The sequence below is a fragment of the Phyllobates terribilis genome, unplaced genomic scaffold (assembly GCF_046119375.1).
Source record: "Phyllobates terribilis strain yellow unplaced genomic scaffold, ASM4611937v1 Scaffold_29__1_contigs__length_15306474, whole genome shotgun sequence".
NCBI classification, from domain to species: Eukaryota; Metazoa; Chordata; class Amphibia; order Anura; family Dendrobatidae; genus Phyllobates; species Phyllobates terribilis.
Window position 1 is genome coordinate 11,966,300 of NW_027362789.1, and position 18,497 is coordinate 11,984,796.

The 18,497-nt window shown below is 50.1% G+C and overlaps 1 protein-coding gene across 1 annotated transcript in view; it reads right to left on the bottom strand.

The window, feature by feature from the left end:
• Positions 1–10,316, bottom strand: part of LOC141178631 (uncharacterized) — a 48,941-nt gene extending 38,625 nt beyond the window's left edge. The window contains exon 1 of the mRNA XM_073660520.1: positions 10,231–10,316. The gene's annotated coding sequence lies outside the window, so the exon portion shown is untranslated. The remainder of the gene's footprint in view (positions 1–10,230) is intronic.
• Positions 10,317–18,497: the final 8,181 nt, after the last annotated feature.

An 18,497-nucleotide genomic window follows, 5' to 3' on the forward strand; every position in this document is an offset into this window, starting at 1 on the left:
CTGTATATTAATATCTGTGACATTAGTACAGTGCCTTCTCAACTGTAAAAATTGGCCCTTGGGTATTCCTTTTTTAAGGGGGATGGAGCGGTGGCTATCCCACTTCCATAGACCATTAGTGCTTGTCGGTTTATGGTAGATGAATGTCCCTAGGGTCCCATCCAGTTCTTTCTTGATTAGTACATCCAGGAAAAGCAACTGGTTATAATTAACCTCTGATGTACCTCTAAGGCCATCGCTATTGACATTGAGTTCCTTGACAAATTCAAGAAATTGTTCACTCGTCCCTGACCAGATGATAAAAATGTCGTGAATATATCTATACCATACCCCAATATATGGTTGCTACCACTTATGATCATCCCAGAATATTGTGGTTTTCTCCCACCAGCTCAAAACTAGGTTAGCATATGAGGGGGCACAGGGGCTCCCCATCGCAGTACCCCTGAGCTAGTGAATAACTTCCTGTCAAAAAGAAAGAAGTTATGAACAAGAGTGAATTTTAAAAGATCCTCCATGAAGTCATTATGTCTGCTACACTCTATTGATCTCGATTTCAAGAAATGTCTTACTCCTCTGATACCATCCTCATGCGGTATATTACTGTACAAAGCCTCGATATCTGGTAAGGCCTGCTCCCCTACATGCATGCATACATGCTTGAGGGTTTACATGTAGGGGAGCAGGCAAAGGGAAAACCAATCCCAGAGGAATCATTCCACGTGCAGGACCTCAGGACTTATTCCAACTGCAGGACCTCAGGCGATATTATGGGAACATTATACTGTGTGTGTGGGGGGAAGGTGGTACTATAGGAACATTACTCTGTGTGGGGACATCATACATACTGCATAAAGGGCATAATGGGGGCATTACACTGTGTGGGGGCATCATAGATACTGCATAAGGGGCATAATGGGGGCATTACACTGTGTGGGTGCATCATACATCTACTATATAATTGTCTTATCCCGTCTGTCTGTCTGTGTGTCTGTCTGTCTGTCCAGGAAATCCCGCGTCGCTCATTGGTCCGCCAGCGGCCAATCAGTGCCGCGGGATTTCTGAAAAAAGATGGCGGCCGTTAGTGGCTCATCTGCGGGACGGAGCTGAGCGGCGATGCAGCCGGGAGATGACCGGCGCGAGGAGCTCATCTCCCGGCCGGCAACAGCAGAAGGAACCCGACCGCTGGACCCATCTGCGGGACGGAGATGCAGCCGGGAGATGAGCGCCGCGAGGCGCTCATCTCCCGGCCGGTAGCAGCAGAAGGACCGCCGGCGCCGCCGCTGTGGGTCAGGATACTTCTGCTGCGAGCGCCCGCTATGTCCCGGGTTCTTGCAGCGTAAGTAGCCGCACAGGCAGCGCCGCTCCCCGGTCCTCACCAAGACGATTCGATGATTGGTCGGGTCCGAAGACCGCGACCAATCACTGAGTTAAGCACCGCTGTGCAGATTGGTCGCCGACGCTGCCCGTGACCAATCACCGATTTGGGCGCCAAATTTAAATATCGGCCGCAACCAATCAGCACAGCGGTGTTTAAATGTGGAGCCAAGATCGGTGATTGGTCGCGGGCAGCGTCGGCGACCAATCAGCACAGGGGTGCTTAACTTTAAATATCGGCCGCGACCAATCACCGATTTGGGCACCAAATTTAAATATCGGCCGCGACCAATCAGCACAGCGGTGTTTAAATGTGAAGCCAAGATCGGTGATTGGTCGCGGGCGATATTTAAATTTAGCGCCCAAATCGGTGATTGGTCGCGGGCCAAGACAGCGACCAATCACCGATTTGTGCGGCAGATTTAAATAGCGGCCGCGACCAATTGGATGTCAGCGCCGCTCCCCGATCCTCCCTTCACACCCTAGCCGCATGGATGTCAGCGCAGCTGCCCGTGCGGATACTTCCGCTCCGAGAACCCGGGGCATGAGCGGGCGCTCGGAGCAGAAGTATCCCGACCCGCAGCGCCGCTCCCCGGTCCTCCCTTCACACCCTAGCCGCTGATGTCCCCACAGTATCCGCATGGTGTTACAAAGGTCCGGACATTTGTGTTAAAAATTGGTGATTGGTCGCGGGCGCTGCCCGCGACCAATCACCGATTTGGGCGCCAAATTTAAATATCGGCCGCGACCAATCACCGATCTTGGCTCCAGATTTAAACACCGCTGTAATGATTGGTCGCAGACGCTATTTAAATGTGCCGCCAAAATCGGTGATTGGTCGCGCACAGCGTCGGCGACCAATCAGCACAGCGGTGTTTAAATGTGGAGCCAAGATCAGCGATTGGTCGCGGCCGATATTTAAATTTAGCGCCCAAATCGGTGATTGGTCGCGGGCAGCGCCTGCGACCAATCAGCGATTTTTAACACAAATGTCCGGACCTTTGTAACACCATGCGGATACTGTGGGGACATCAGCGGCTAGGGCGTGAAGGGAGGACCGGGGAGCGGCGCTGCGGGTCGGGATACTTCTGCTCCGAGCGCTCGCTCATGTCCCGGGTTCTCGGAGTGGAAGTATCCGCACAGGCAGCGCCGCTGACATCCAGGCGGCTAGGGTGTGAAGGGAGGACCAGGGAGCGGCCGCTATTTAAATCTGCCGCACAAATCGGTGATTGGTCACTGTCTTGGCCCGCGACCAATCACCGATTTGGGCGCTAAATTTAAATATCGGCCGCGACCAATCACCGATCTTGGCTCCACATTTAAACACCGCTGTGCTGATTGGTCACGGCCGATATTTAAATTTTGCGCCCAAATCGGTGATTGGTCGCGGGTAGCGCCAGCGACCAATCACCGATTTTTAAAACAAATGTCCGGACCTTTGTAACACCATGAGGATACTGTGGGGACATCAGCGGCTAGGGTGTGAAGAGAGTACCGGGGAGCGGCGCTGCGGGTCGGGATACTTCTGCTCCGAGCGCCCGCTCATGTCCCGGGTTCTCGCAGCGGAAGTACCCGCACAGGCAGCGGCGCTCCCCGGTCCTCACTAATACGATTCCGCTCCCTGCTCCTCACCAATACGATTCGCGGATTGGTCGCGTGCGGAGAGCGCGACCAATCAGGGATCTTGGCGCTAAAGTTAAACACCGCTCTGCTGATTGGTCGCGGCCGCTGCCCGCGACCAATCACCGATTTGGGCGCTACATTTAAATAGCGGCCGCGACCAATCACCGATCTTACCGCCACATTTAAACACTGCTGTGCTAATTGGTCGCGGACGCCAGCCGCGACCAATCAGCGAGCTTGGCGCAAAATTTAAACAACGCTCTGCTGATTGGTCGCGGACACCATCCGCGACCAATTAGCGAGATTGGCGCCAAATTTAAACACTGCTGTGCTGATTGGTCGTGGACTCCAGCTGTGACCAATCAGCGATTTTGGCGCCAAATTTAAACACCGCTCTGCTGATTGATTGCGGTCGCTGGCCGAGATCAATCAGCAGTATTGGTGCAAAATGTAAACAACGCTCTGCTGATTGGTCGCGGACGCCAAACGCGTCCAATCAGCGAGATTGGCCCAAAATTTAAACAACGCTCTGCTGATCGGTCGCGGACTCCAGCTGCGACCAATCAGCGATTTTGGCGCCAAATTTAAACACCGCTCTGCTGATCGATCGCGGTCGCTGGCCGAGATCAATCAGCAGTATTGGCGCCAAATTTAAACCTCACTCTGCTGATCGGTCGCAACCACCGGCCGTGACCAATCTGCGTTTTTTGTGCCAAATTTAAACAACGCTCTGCTGATTGGTCGCGGTCGCCGGCCGCGACCCATCAGCATTATTGGCGCCCAATTTAAATTTGGCCCCAAAATCGCGGATTAGTCGCGGCTGACGGACGCGATCAATCAGCAGAGCGTTGTTTAAATTTTGCGCCAAAATTGCTGATTGGTCGCGGACGGCGGCCTCGACCAATCAGCGATTTTGGCGCCAAATTTAAGCAACGCTCTGCTGATTGGTCGAGGACGCCGGCCGAGATCAATCAGCAGTATTGGCGCAAAATTTAAACACCGCTCTGCTGATTGGTCGCAACCACCGGCCGTGACCAATCAGCCATATTGGTGCCAAATTTAAACACCGCTTCGATGATTGGTCGCGGTGGCCGGCCGCGACCAAGCAGCGAAATTGGCGCCAAATTTAAACACCGCTCTGCTGATTGGTCGCGGTTACCGGTCTCGAATAATCAGCATTATTAGTGCCAAATTTAAACACCGCTGTGCTAATTGGTCTCGGCCGAGACCAATCACCATAATTGGCGCCAAATTTAAATACCACTCTGCTCATTGGTCACGTTTACTGGCCGCGACCAATCAGCATTATTGGCGCCAAATTTAAATCCCGCTCTCCTGATTAGTCGCGGCCGCCGGCCTCGACCAATCAGCGATATAGGCGCCAAATTTTAACACCGCTTTGTTGATTGGTCACGGTTGCCGGCCTCGACCAATCAGCGATTTTGGCTCAAAATTTAAACACAGCTCTGCTGACTGCGCCCGGTCGGCCGCATACCTATTCTAGAATACCCGATGCATTAGAATCGGGCCACCATCTAGTACTGTATAAGGGGCATAATGGAGGCATCACACTGTGTGAGGGGCATAATGGTGGCATTACACTGTGTGGGGGGGAATCATACATACTGCATAAGGGGCATAATGGGGGCATCACATTGTGAGGGGCATAATGGGGGCATCATACATAATACATAAGCATAATGGGGGCATTACACTGTGTGGGGGGATCATACATCCTACATGAGGGGCATAATGGGGGCATTACACTGTGTGGGAGCATCATACATCCTGCATAAGGGGCATAATGGGGGCATTACACTGTGTGGGGGCATCATACATCCTGTATAAGGGGCATAATGGGGGCATTACACTGTGGGGGCATCATACATCCTGCATAAGGGCAAAAAATTGGATCAAACACCATGATGCATAGTACAATAAACAGGGTACTCCTTAATCGAACATAGAGCCTAGAGAAAATGGAGTAGGACACCCAAACAATCAGAAACAAGGAAAAACTTATTTCAATTTAAAAACACTTTTATTAGATAGAAAAATTAAAAGAGTTTCCTTTTCAATATATATATGTGACACTAATAGAAAGAGGTCATACAGGGTAAGAGAAACACACATAGCAGTTACGGCAACTCGTTTGTGGGTCCCCCGGGAGAATAATGCAAAAAAACCCCGTCAAAGGGTACAAGATAGCATAGTGTGTATGCAATGTATACCATTATAGGGCGTAAGTAAGAGTTCAGAGTCAAAAAACAAGAGAAAAATGGCCACCACTCAGATAAGAGAAATAATGGCCAGGATACAGAGACAATGCATAGTATAGGACTCACCCATGGGGACTAGGGTAACCACGTGGCCGTACTGCAGCCCCGACGCGCGTTTCGCGTGGCTTCCTCGGGGGGCTGTGGTTGTGGATGGGGTGGGCACCTTTAAATATACCTCAGGATTTTTTGTCATTTGGTGATACTGTGTCTTTTCACAGCGTGTGGAGCTGAACAGATGGATCACAAAATACGTGAGCAGACGTGGCTCACACAACTTAATAAGGTCTTCGGGGAGGAAACCACCGTGGTTTTAAATACGAGGGAGAATGAGGACTTACTTGATGAATTGAGAACCCTGTATAACAAAAAAATCCGCCTTTGGTGGAACAAAGCGTTTCTTGAGCGCTACATCATTAGGGGACTGATCCCCAGGGGTCTACGGATCCAGGTTTTTCCAGCACATAACTTTGATGATGATGCACTAAAGACCCAATGGGAAAAACTGTCCTCGGTATGCTCCAAGGGCTTTATGGAGCTTTTGATCAAATCTAATGAGTCTTCTTTACAAATTATTGAGACAGAGATTGATCGTCTCCAAAATTTGATATCTACTAAATTGACCCCTGAGGGATGGAATAAATTCAATACTGATTTGGATTCTGATTTTGTGAAGTGGGAAAAGGAAATAGTGGCTACCAAAACCAAAAAATATCAGAGGGATCTCTCTGATTTTAATTCCAAACGGGTCTACAAGTGGAGAGGACACAAGGGCCCCAATAGACAAACATGGGAGAATCGGTGGAACTCAGTGTCATCATTATCCTCTATGGATGAAGGGACCTCCACAAGTAATCAATCCAATGTCGGTGGCACTAAATTTGTGAATGACAAACAGCATGGACAATTAAGGGGTAAAACCTACTCAAAACGTAAATTGACACCCCCCCACTCTCTGGAGAAAAAATCAAAACCAAATAAATTAGAGGTAATTAATTTGTCCACACACACTCTTTCTGACTGCCAGATTGAAGTACTCTCTTTGGGATTGACTTTTGTTCCGACTAACGGTTATAATTTCTTCACAGTATTGAAGGACTTACAGCTTTTCCTTAGAAAAGTAATTCTACGTAGATTACACATGAAACCAACGTTTGATATGAATCCTGACACGACCCTGGAGAGAGAGGCTCTATCGGCTCTGGAAGAGCTAGAGGGAGAGGGCAACTCCGTTAACACAGGTACTTTCCCGTGTTCTATTCTGGCCAGATCTACCACATTTCCCCCCTTCTCCCTCTGCCCACAGGTGGAGATATTTAATAAATTGGTTAGTAGGGACCTTAGGGCCCTATCGGGTGGACCCAAACACCACAACCTTACAATCCAACAGAAAGAAGCTTTGAAAGAACTACAATCTTTTAAAGATGTAGTTTTTAAACCTGCGGACAAGGGGGGAAATGTTGTGATCTGGCCGGTTGTGAAGTATGAAAAGGAGGCCTTCAAACTCCTTAGGGACCGTGCGTCCTATGATACTTTACCTAATAATCCCATGATATCCTTCAGTGCCGACCTTCTCGACATTTTGGAGCGGGCATATGAACAGGGCATTATCCCTAAAAAAGTTTTTGATGGCCTTTGTACCAAACACCCAATAGTTCCCACGTTCTACCTACTCCCTAAGGTTCATAAAAATCTCTTGGACCCACCGGGACGTCCCATTGTCTCTGGCATTGGAGGGCTATGTGACCCTATCTGTAAATTTATTGAGCATTATTTACATCCACTTGTGGAGACGTTGCCCTCCTATGTCAGGGACACTGGAGATGTCCTCGGTAAAATTGATGGTGTATATCTTGATCCGGGTAGTCTGCTGGTGGCTGTTGACGTTGAATCATTATATACCAGCATTGGCCACACAGATGGATTGCGTGCAGTAAGTTTTTTTCTTGAGACTAGCAGTCTGGATGCCTCACTTCGTGCACTGGTCCTTGAACTACTGGAATTCATACTTACCCACAACTTTTTCACATTTAAAGACCGTTTTTTTCTTCAGAAACGTGGCACTGCGATGGGTGCGGCATGTGCGCCATCTTACGCCAACCTCTTTCTCGGTTTTTGGGAGAGGGAGGCTCTCGGCGATGGCGCGTGCGCCGCCTCCCATGCGCAGTGCTGGTATAGATACATAGACGACATTTTTATTATTTGGCAGGGTACCGAGGCTGAGCTTCACAACTTCATTACTTTTCTTAATATTAATCAAATGAACATCAGACTTACGTATACATGGAACTCTACCCACATAGACTTTTTGGATATCGGTATTACTGTCCAGCAGGATGGCCTACTTCAGACCGACGTGTTTCGTAAGAAAACATCGGTCAATGCACTTTTGCATGCAACATCAGCCCATACACCGGCTACTATTCGGGCCATTCCTGTTGGACAGTATCTTAGAACCAAACGCATTTGTTCTACCGATATGGCGTTTGAGTCTCAGTCTCGGGACCTGCGCCAAAGATTTCAGGAACGGGGCTACAGTGCACGGAGCATTAAGAGAGGCTACAGACGTGATAAGGGGACCCCACGTGATCTCCTCTTGACTAGTGTTGGTAGATCGTATGAAAGAGATCCTCCATTAAGATTTATATCAACGTATAACAGCCACTGGCAGACCATTCGGGGGATCCTTGAGAAGCACTGGTCCATCCTCAAAACGGAACCGGTGCTTGGCAGGATCCTACCTGACAGACCTTTAATGACAGCCAGAAGAGGAAAAAGTTTGAAGGACTCACTAGTCAGGAGCCACTATGTGGTCCCTACGCCAACCCCATTTGGGATAACTAAATCGCGATGGGGGATGTTATCCTTGTGGATCATGCATGGCCTGTCGTAATATCACTAGGGCTAAATCTTTTTCCACCAATCATGGCAGGGAATTTAAAATCACCCATCACATCTCTTGCAGTTCTACACACGTTATTTATATGGCCACTTGTCCATGTAATTTGAACTATGTGGGACTCACGTCTCGTGAATTCCGGGTTCGTGTTAGGGAACACGTTAGGGATGTGGTGGCCGCAAAGGATGTGTTGGATGTGTTAACACTTAAGACTGTCCCGCGGCACTTCAGACTGCGCCATAACTGCGACCCCTCCCTCCTTAAGTTTATTGGTATCGATATGGTACATTTGGGTACTAGGGGAGGCGATTACAAACGCATCTTGGCGCAGTTGGAGTGCCGCTGGATTGCGATTTTGGATACGGTGACCCCTGGCGGTCTCAATGAATACAACAGTTTCTCTTCATTCTTGTGAGTTCTCCTCTCCTTCGTTTTTAAATGTGGATTTTCATTTTAGTATTATATATGTTTCTATTTTTTTATTTATTTTTCTGTTCTCTTTATCATTTCTTCATATTTAGGCACCACCATCTATACCTCCGCACTATTTAGGATGAGTTTCGGACGAATGTGGGATGGGCACCTATAGTGCTTATGAATATTCATCGTTACAAATAATTTTTAGGAGCCAATTTATTGTTACTTATCATGCACCCCAGCTCTTGATGACACAATTCCCGTGAATGGTGACAACTGTGCAACTACTGGACTCTCCACATGCCTTCAATTTGGCAATATATACTACACTATACATTTAAACTTGCCTGTCCCTGTCGTTCTGTGTAAATGTGATAACCACTGCTGCGCTATGTATGGGCAAATATGCTCCCTGTTTTATTCACACTGATGCATACTTATGGTGATATTATTGTGCTGTTTAGGCATGAATGGGACACTCACCGTGTCCATATCTTGTCCCACATCCAACTCGCAGCAATGTATGTTTTTTGCCCTTTTCTTTGCCCTCACCCGCCATGGCGGCGGCTGAGCCGCGCATGTGCAGCGCCGCCCTCCCTTGGCCGCGTCCCGTCGGGCTTCCGTACGTGGGAGGTGTGGGCGGTGACGTCATTTTAGTATGTCGCTGCCCGCGCTTCCCCGGGAAATTGGCCGGACGTGACGCGGTATGGGGGGATGTTGTCGCTCCACATGCGCTGCACTAATCAGCGCTGCATCCTGAGGTATATTTAAAGGTGCCCACCCCATCCACAACCACAGTCCCCCGAGGAAGCCACGCAAAACGCGCGTCGGGGCTGCAGTACGGCCACGTGGTTACCCTAGTCCCCATGGGTGAGTCCTATACTATGCATTGTCTCTGTATCCTGGCCATTATTTCTCTTATCTGAGTGGTGGCCATTTTTCTCTTGTTTTTTGACTCTGAACTCTTACTTACGCCCTATAATGGTATACATTGCATACACACTATGCTATCTTGTACCCTTTGACGGGGTTTTTTTGCATTATTCTCCCGGGGGACCCACAAACGAGTTGCCGTAACTGCTATGTGTGTTTCTCTTACCCTGTATGACCTCTTTCTATTAGTGTCACATATATATATTGAAAAGGAAACTCTTTTAATTTTTCTATCTAATAAAAGTGTTTTTAAATTGAAATAAGTTTTTCCTTGTTTCTGATTGTTTGGGTGTCCTACTCCATTTTCTCTAGGCTCTATCCTGCATAAGGGGCATAATGGGGGCATTACACTGTGGGGGCATCATACATACTGCATAAGGGGCATAATGGGGGCATTACACTGTGGGGGGCATCATACATCCTGCATAAGGGGCATAATAGGGGCATTACACTGTGGGGGCATCATACATCCTGCATAAGGGGCATAATGGGGGCATTACACTGTGGGGGCAGTAAAGGGGTCCTGTACTATGAGAACAATACGTTTCCTCCTTCCTGTCTCCATAGTTGGGTCGTATGTATCTATTACAGGAAACAGAACAAAAACCTTATGATTCTTATAAAGGGGCAACACAAGACCCCAAAAGAGTCTCCGTGCTGAAGGGGTTAATGCCCCCTGCGCCCAGTAATGGGGTCTCCACATACCTCCACCTGCAGAGCCGCCACCACATATATGGCTGCTCTGTGCGCACAGGAGCTGTGATGAGGTCACAGGAGGGGAGGAGTCAGAGGTCACATGATCAGGGGCCTCAGTGGATGCAGGACTCTGCTGTGCTGGTTGTCATGGTGCTGGATGAGCTGAAGTTTATGTGTGGGGTCAGGAGGGGTTTACAGTGTGGATGTAGCAGAGCCGTGTGTGTACGAGGTGTACGGAGCAGAGCCGCGTGTGTACGAGGTGTACGGAGCAGAGCCGCGTGTGTACGAGGTGTACGGAGCAGAGCCGCGTGTGTACGGAGCAGAGCCGCGTGTGTACGAGGCGTACGGAGCAGAGCCGTGTGTGTACGAGGCGTACGGAGCAGAGCCGCGTGTGTACGAGGTGTACGGAGCGGAGCCGCGTGTGTACCAGGTGTACGGAGCAGAGCCGCGTGTGTGCGAGGTGTACGGAGCAGAGCCGTGTGTGTACGAGGTGTACGGAGCGGAGCCACACGTGTACGAGGTGTACGGAGCAGAGCCGTGTGTGTACGAGGTGTACGGAGCAGAGCCGTGTGTGTACGAGGTGTACGGAGCAGAGCCGTGTGTGTACGAGGTGTACGGAGCAGAGCCGTGTGTGTACGAGGTGTACGGAGCAGAGCCGCGTGTGTACGAGGCGTACTGAGCGGAGCCGCGTGTGTACGAGGCGTACGGAGCGGAGCCGCGTGTGTACGAGGCGTACGGAGCGGAGCCGCGTGTGTACGAGGCGTACGGAGCGGAGCCGCGTGTGTACGAGGCGTACGGAGCGGAGCCGCGTGTGTACGAGGCGTACGGAGCGGAGCCGCGTGTGTACGAGGCGTACGGAGCGGAGCCGCGTGTGTACGAGGCGTACGGAGCGGAGCCGCGCGTGTACGAGGCGTACGGAGCGGAGCCGCGCGTGTACGAGGCGTACGGAGCGGAGCCGCGCGTGTACGAGGCGTACGGAGCGGAGCCGCGCGTGTACGAGGCGTACGGAGCGGAGCCGCGTGTGTACGAGGCGTACGGAGCAGAGCCGCGTGTGTACGAGGCGTACGGAGCAGAGCCGCGTGTGTACGAGGCGTACGGAGCAGAGCCGCGTGTGTACGAGGCGTACGGAGCAGAGCCGCGTGTGTACGAGGTGTACGGAGCGGAGCCGCGTGTGTACCAGGTGTACGGAGCAGAGCCGCGTGTGTACCAGGTGTACGGAGCAGAGCCGCGTGTGTACGAGGTGTACGGAGCAGAGCCGTGTGTGTACGAGGTGTACGGAGCGGAGCCACACGTGTACGAGGTGTACGGAGCAGAGCCGTGTGTGTACGAGGTGTACGGAGCAGAGCCGTGTGTGTACGAGGTGTACGGAGCAGAGCCGTGTGTGTACGAGGTGTACGGAGCAGAGCCGTGTGTGTACGAGGTGTACGGAGCAGAGCCGCGTGTGTACGAGGCGTACTGAGCGGAGCCGCGTGTGTACGAGGCGTACGGAGCGGAGCCGCGTGTGTACGAGGCGTACGGAGCGGAGCCGCGTGTGTACGAGGCGTACGGAGCGGAGCCGCGTGTGTACGAGGCGTACGGAGCGGAGCCGCGTGTGTACGAGGCGTACGGAGCGGAGCCGCGTGTGTACGAGGCGTACGGAGCGGAGCCGCGCGTGTACGAGGCGTACGGAGCGGAGCCGCGCGTGTACGAGGCGTACGGAGCGGAGCCGCGCGTGTACGAGGCGTACGGAGCGGAGCCGCGCGTGTACGAGGCGTACGGAGCGGAGCCGCGCGTGTACGGAGCGGAGCCGCGTGTGTTTACGAGGCGTACGGGGCGGAGCCGCGTGTGTTTACGAGGCGTACGGGGCGGAGCCACGTGTGTTTACGAGGCGTACGGAGCGGAGCCGCGTGTGTTTACGAGGCGTACGGAGCGGAGCCGCGTGTGTTTACGAGGCGTACGGAGCGGAGCCGCGTGTGTTTACGAGGCGTACGGAGCGGAGCCGCGTGTGTTTACGAGGCGTACGGAGCAGAGCCGTGTGTGTACGAGGCGTACGGAGCAGAGCCGTGTGTGTACGAGGTGTACGGAGCGGAGCCGCGTGTGTACTGAGCCGTGTGTATATGGAGTCGTGTGTGTACGAGGTGTACGGAGCGGAGCTGTGTGTGTACAGAGCCGGGTATGTATGGAGCGGAGCCGTGTGTATGGAGCGGAGCCGTGTGTGTACGCTGTATACAGCTGTATACTCCTAGGTTCGGTGGGAGACACCGCGGCTCTTTATCAGATGTAGAAGAACTGACACTGGACACTCGGTAAAACTGCACTCGGACGTCTCTTGTTTCTCGCACAGATATTGATAACATAAGATGGAGTCAGACGAACCCTCCTACAAAACCTGATAACAAAGTCATTACTACAGGACTGGATGAGAAAGGGATTTATTCTACAAGAAACGCTGGTGCCACAAATGAGAGAATCCGGGCCCCGTGGCTGGATACTCCGGACCCCCCAGCGTGTTAGGAGCAGACGGGGTCTTTGTCCCTGGAGCTTCTCTGCTCGGTATAATGAGACTCTGATCTTGTTCTTATAAAGAGGGTTGGAGTAGAATAGAAGCTGCCTGAATATGAGGACTTTGTCTGGTCTCTATGTCCTTGTGTACAGAGCTATGGAGATAGCGCTATTCTCTGTATAATAGATGTGATGTCGCTGGAGCCCTAATATTCCTGTACAGGGGTCTTTGTAGAGATAATCTTACCCCAGCATTATGGATTGGGAGAAGGGAAAAAGGGATTGGGGACATTTTATTGTAATTTCCCTTTAAAAAATGTAATAAAAAAAATAACTGATTCACTGGTCAACGCAATTTTTCTGGCAAAAGGTTTTAAGACCTATTTTAAGTCAATTTTGGCTGCTGATTACGAATACGAACTCCGTTTTTGGCTATCACATCAGGATTTCGAGATATTTTCAATTTTTGATGAAAATTACTCCTATTGAATGTTTTTTGATAAAAACACGTGATTTTTGGTACTACATTTTGTATATTTTTAATCAAGGAATAACAAAGATTACAAAGTCTATGTACAGCAAATCAAATATACTTACAGAATGAAGCTACAAAATATAAAAACACATATATATGGCACACAGATGAATGGCAAATGGCAGTTATTTGAACTTTCTATCTTGGCTGATCTGTGATGTACAGCTTCTGGGTTGTCTCTCATCAAGCTCCAGCAATAGTCAGCCATCATATGTGAGTCCCACCGGCCTTGATACCGTTCTTCCATTGTTTTAATGTCCTGATGAAAACGCTCACCTTGTTCCTCGCTCACATCCCCAAGCTTCTCTGGAAAAAAGTCCAAATGGCTGTGTAAATAGTGAATCTTGATACTCATTCTACATCCAAGATTTCGCAGACTCATTAGTAGCTCTTCCACAATCTCTTCATAGTTGTCTGCTTTCTTATTCCCTAGAAAATTCTGCACCACATTACAAAATGCGTTCCAAGCTCTTTCTTCTGTCTCATTCATTGATGTGATAAAATTTGGGTCTCTCATAAGTAGTGTTGAGCGATACCTTCCGATATCGGGAAATATCGGATCGGATTGGATCGGACCGATACCGAAAAAGTATCGGATATCGCCGATTCCGATACCGGAAACCAATGCAAGTCAATGGGACATAAATATCGGAATTAAAATAAACCCTTTCTTTCCTTGTAGGTTATTTCTACATGAAGGAAAACAACTAAGAATAATGTAGAATGTATTGGGGGAGGTGGGGGAGACAATAAAGGCATAGAGGTTTAGCCCAGTCAAATGGAATAGCAGGAATTAATATTTTTTTATTATGTTCTGAGTTACGGAAATATTAACTATGTTAAGTATTTTTATATTTTGTCAGATATTTATGTTTCACTACTTCCATGCTCTTCACCTTCTTTTTTACTTCTCCCACACTTTCTCCTTCATCATCCTCAGCATCTTTTTCATCCACTTCTTCTTCACCTTCTTCTTCTTCACCTTCTTCGTATTATTCTTTTTTTTACATTCTTCATATTCTACTTCTTCATCTTCTTCATATTCTTCTTCTTCATCATATTCTTATTTGTGACAGGCATTCCTGTAGTTGTTATCTATAAAAGGTTGGACATTACACCTTTCGTTCTGCCCGTCACAAAAGATTTACAACAGGATTTGTCCGCGTTCAGTTTGGCCTGCAGCAGCAGGTCTTTTCCAGGGGCACCACGAGGAGGAACGGACTCACCCCCATACACTGCTTAGTCATCTTCTGCTTATAATTTAGATATTATCTTTTGCTCTGATTTTTAGTCTTATGCTTAATGTTCTTCCGCTTTTTGTTCTGCAGCTTCTTGTATTTCTGCTTCTTGGTTTTCTGTCTCTTGTTTTTCTGTATCTTGGTGCTTGTCTTCTCTTCTTTGTCTTCTTGGTCAACTTCTTCAGGGTCATCTTCTTGGTCTTCTTCGGGGTGGTCTTCAGGGTCGTCGTCTTCGGGGGTCCTCGTCTTCGGGGTCCTCGTCTTCTTCGGGTTGGTCTTCTGGGTCCTCGTCTTCGGGGTCCTCGTCTTCTTCGGGGTGGTCTTCAGGGTCCTCGTCTTCTTCGGGGTGGTCTTCAGGGTCCTCGTCTTCTTCGGGGTGGTCTTCAGGGTCCTCGTCTTCAGGGTCATTGTCTTCGGGGTCCTCGTCTTCTTAGGGTTGGTCTTCAGGGTCCTCGTCTTCAGGGTCCTCGTCAGGGAGATCCAGAGTGATTACCAAGAACCATTTCAAAAAGCTTGAACTTGGAAATGTAGCAGAAGGTACAAGAAAGCTGAGGAACTACCGAGGACCAGCTGACGGTACTGGAACCCGGATGGATAGCAGAAGGTACAAGAGCCAATGGAACTACCGAGGACCAGCTGATGTTACTGGAACTCGGTTACTAAGCAGGAGGTACCTGTGCCAGAAAGCACTACCAAGGACCAGCAGACGTTGGTGGAACTTGGATACCGAGAAGGAGGCACCTAATCCAAAGGCACTGCCGAGAACCAGCTGACGGTACTGGAACCCGGATGGGTAGCAGAAGGTACAAGAGCCAATGGAACTACCGAGGACCAGCTGATGTTACTGGAACCCGGATGGGTAGCAGAAGGTACAAGAGCCAATGGAACTACCGAGGACCAGCTGATGTTACTGGAACTCGGTTACTAAGCAGGAGGTACCTGTGCCAGAAAGCACTACCAAGGACCAGCAGACGTTGGTGGAACTTGGATACCGAGAAGGAGGCACCTAATCCAAAGGCACTGCCGAGAACCAGCTGACGGTACTGGAACCCGGATGGGTAGCAGAAGGTACCCATGTAAAAAAAAAGTTCAAGGCCGCGAGCCGGCCGCAGTTACCAAAACCCACAGTCCTACAGAGGGTGCTTGTCCTATTGGCACTATGGAACCAGCCTTCATTGCCAGATCCCGCAGCCCACATAGGAGTCACCTAAACTGCAGGCACCATAGAGTCGGCTAACCCGACCGCAACACGACAGGACAACGCATTGGAGGCAAAGTGACGTTGACACTACCCGGAAACAGCTGGCGTGCTGGAACCAGGCTGGGCAGGAGGGAGTACCCGTGCCAAAGACACTGCCGAGAACCAGCTGACGGTACTGGAACCCGGATGGGTAGCAGAAGGTACAAGAGCCAATGGAACTGCCGAGAACCAGCTGGCGGTGCTGGAGCCCAGGGTAAATACTAAAAACAGAAGAGCCAGAGGTGTATTTGGAGGAGGTTTTAAATCCGTACTACAGTGGATGTGGACAAAGCAGGAGAATTTGCCGGACACACAGCTGGGGATCAGCTGACGTTACTGAATCCCAATAACACTGGAGCAAGCGTTGACTGTGCAGACGGCACTTCTGAGCAGCAACTAGCGGTATTGGAGCCCAGGGTAAATACTAAAAACGGAGGAGCCAGAGGTGTAATTTTATAGCAAGTTTTAAATAAGTAGCACAGTGAATATGGACAGAGCAGGAGAAATTGCCGTGAACACAGCAGGGGAACAGCTGACGTTACCGAACCCCAATAACACCGCAGCAAGTGTTGACTGTGCAGACGGCACTTCCGAGCGCCAACTGGCGGTGCTGGAGCCCAGGGATAAGAATGAAAACAGAGGAGCCAGAGGTGTAATTCGAGCAACTTTAAAATGTGTAGTACAGTGGATGTGGACAAAGCAGGAGAAATTGCCGTCCGCACAGCAGGAGAACAGCTGACGTTACTGAACCCCAATAACACGGCAGCAAGTGTTGACTGTGCAGACAGCACTTCCGAGCGCCAACTGGCGGTGTTGGAGCCCAGGGTAAATACTAAAAACGGAGGAGCCAGAGGTGTAATTGGAGCAAGTTTTAAATAAGTAGCACAGTGAATATGGACAGAGCAGGAGAAATTGCCGTGAACACAGCAGGGGAACAGCTGACGTTACCGAACCCCAATAACACCGCAGCAAGTGTTGACTGTGCAGACGGCACTTCCGAGCGCCAACTGGCGGTGCTGGAGCCCAGGGATAAGAATGAAAACAGAGGAGCCAGAGGTGTAATTGGAGCAACTTTAAAATCTGTAGTAGTGAGAATGTGGACAGAGCAGGAGAAATTGCCGTCCGCACAGCAGGGGAACAGCTGACGTTACTGAACCCCAATAACATGGTAGCAAGTGTTGACTGTGCAGACAGCACTTCCGAGCGCCAACTGGCGGTGCTGGAGCCCAGGGATAAGAATGAAAACAGAGGAGCCAGAGGAGTAATTGGAGCAACTTTAAAATGTGTAGTACAGTGGATGTGGACAAATCAGGAGAAATTGCCGTCCGCACAGCAGGAGAACAGCTGACGTTACTGAACCCCAATAACACGGCAGCAAGTGTTGACTGTGCAGACGGCACTTCCGAGCGCCAACTGGCGGTGCTGGAGCCCAGGGATAAGAATGAAAACAGAGGAGCCAGAGGTGTAATTGGAGCAACTTTAAAATCTGTAGTAGTGAGAATGTGGACAGAGCAGGAGAAATTGCCGTCCGCACAGCAGGGGAACAGCTGACGTTACTGAACCCCAATAACATGGTAGCAAGTGTTGACTGTGCAGACAGCACTTCCGAGCGCCAACTGGCGGTGCTGGAGCCCAGGGATAAGAATGAAAACAGGAGCCAGAGGTGTAATTGGAGCAACTTTAAAATCTGTAGTAGTGAGAATGTGGACAGAGCAGGAGAAATTGCCGTCCGCACAGCAGGGGAACAGCTGACGTTACTGAACCCCAATAACACGGCAGCAAGTGTTGACTGTGCAGACAGCACTTCCGAGCGCCAACTGGCGGTGTTGGAGCCCAGGGTAAATACTAAAAACGGAGGAGCCAGAGGTGTAATTGGAGCAAGTTTTAAATAAGTAGCACAGTGAATATGGACAGAGCAGGAGAAATTGCCGTGAACACAGCAGGGGAACAGCTGACGTTACTGAACCCCAATAACATGGTAGCAAGTGTTGACTGTGCAGACGGCACTTCCGAGCGCCAACTGGCGGTGCTGGAGCCCAGGGATAAGAATGAAAACAGAGGAGCCAGAGGTGTAATTCGAGCAACTTTAAAATGTGTAGTACAGTGGATGTGGACAAAGCAGGAGAAATTGCCGTCCGCACAGCAGGAGAACAGCTGACGTTACTGAACCCCAATAACACGGCAGCAAGTGTTGACTGTGCAGACGGCACTTCCGAGCGCCAACTGGCGGTGCTGGAGCCCAGGGATAAGAATGAAAACAGAGGAGCCAGAGGTGTAATTGGAGCAACTTTAAAATCTGTAGTAGTGAGAATGTGGACAGAGCAGGAGAAATTGCCGTCCGCACAGCAGGGGAACAGCTGACGTTACTGAACCCCAATAACATGGTAGCAAGTGTTGACTGTGCAGACAGCACTTCCGAGCGCCAACTGGCGGTGCTGGAGCCCAGGGATAAGAATGAAAACAGAGGAGCCAGAGGTGTAATTGGAGCAACTTTAAAATCTGTAGTAGTGAGAATGTGGACAGAGCAGGAGAAATTGCCGTCCGCACAGCAGGGGAACAGCTGACGTTACTGAACCCCAATAACACGGCAGCAAGTGTTGACTGTGCAGACAGCACTTCCGAGCGCCAACTGGCGGTGTTGGAGCCCAGGGTAAATACTAAAAACGGAGGAGCCAGAGGTGTAATTGGAGCAAGTTTTAAATAAGTAGCACAGTGAATATGGACAGAGCAGGAGAAATTGCCGTGAACACAGCAGGGGAACAGCTGACGTTACTGAACCCCA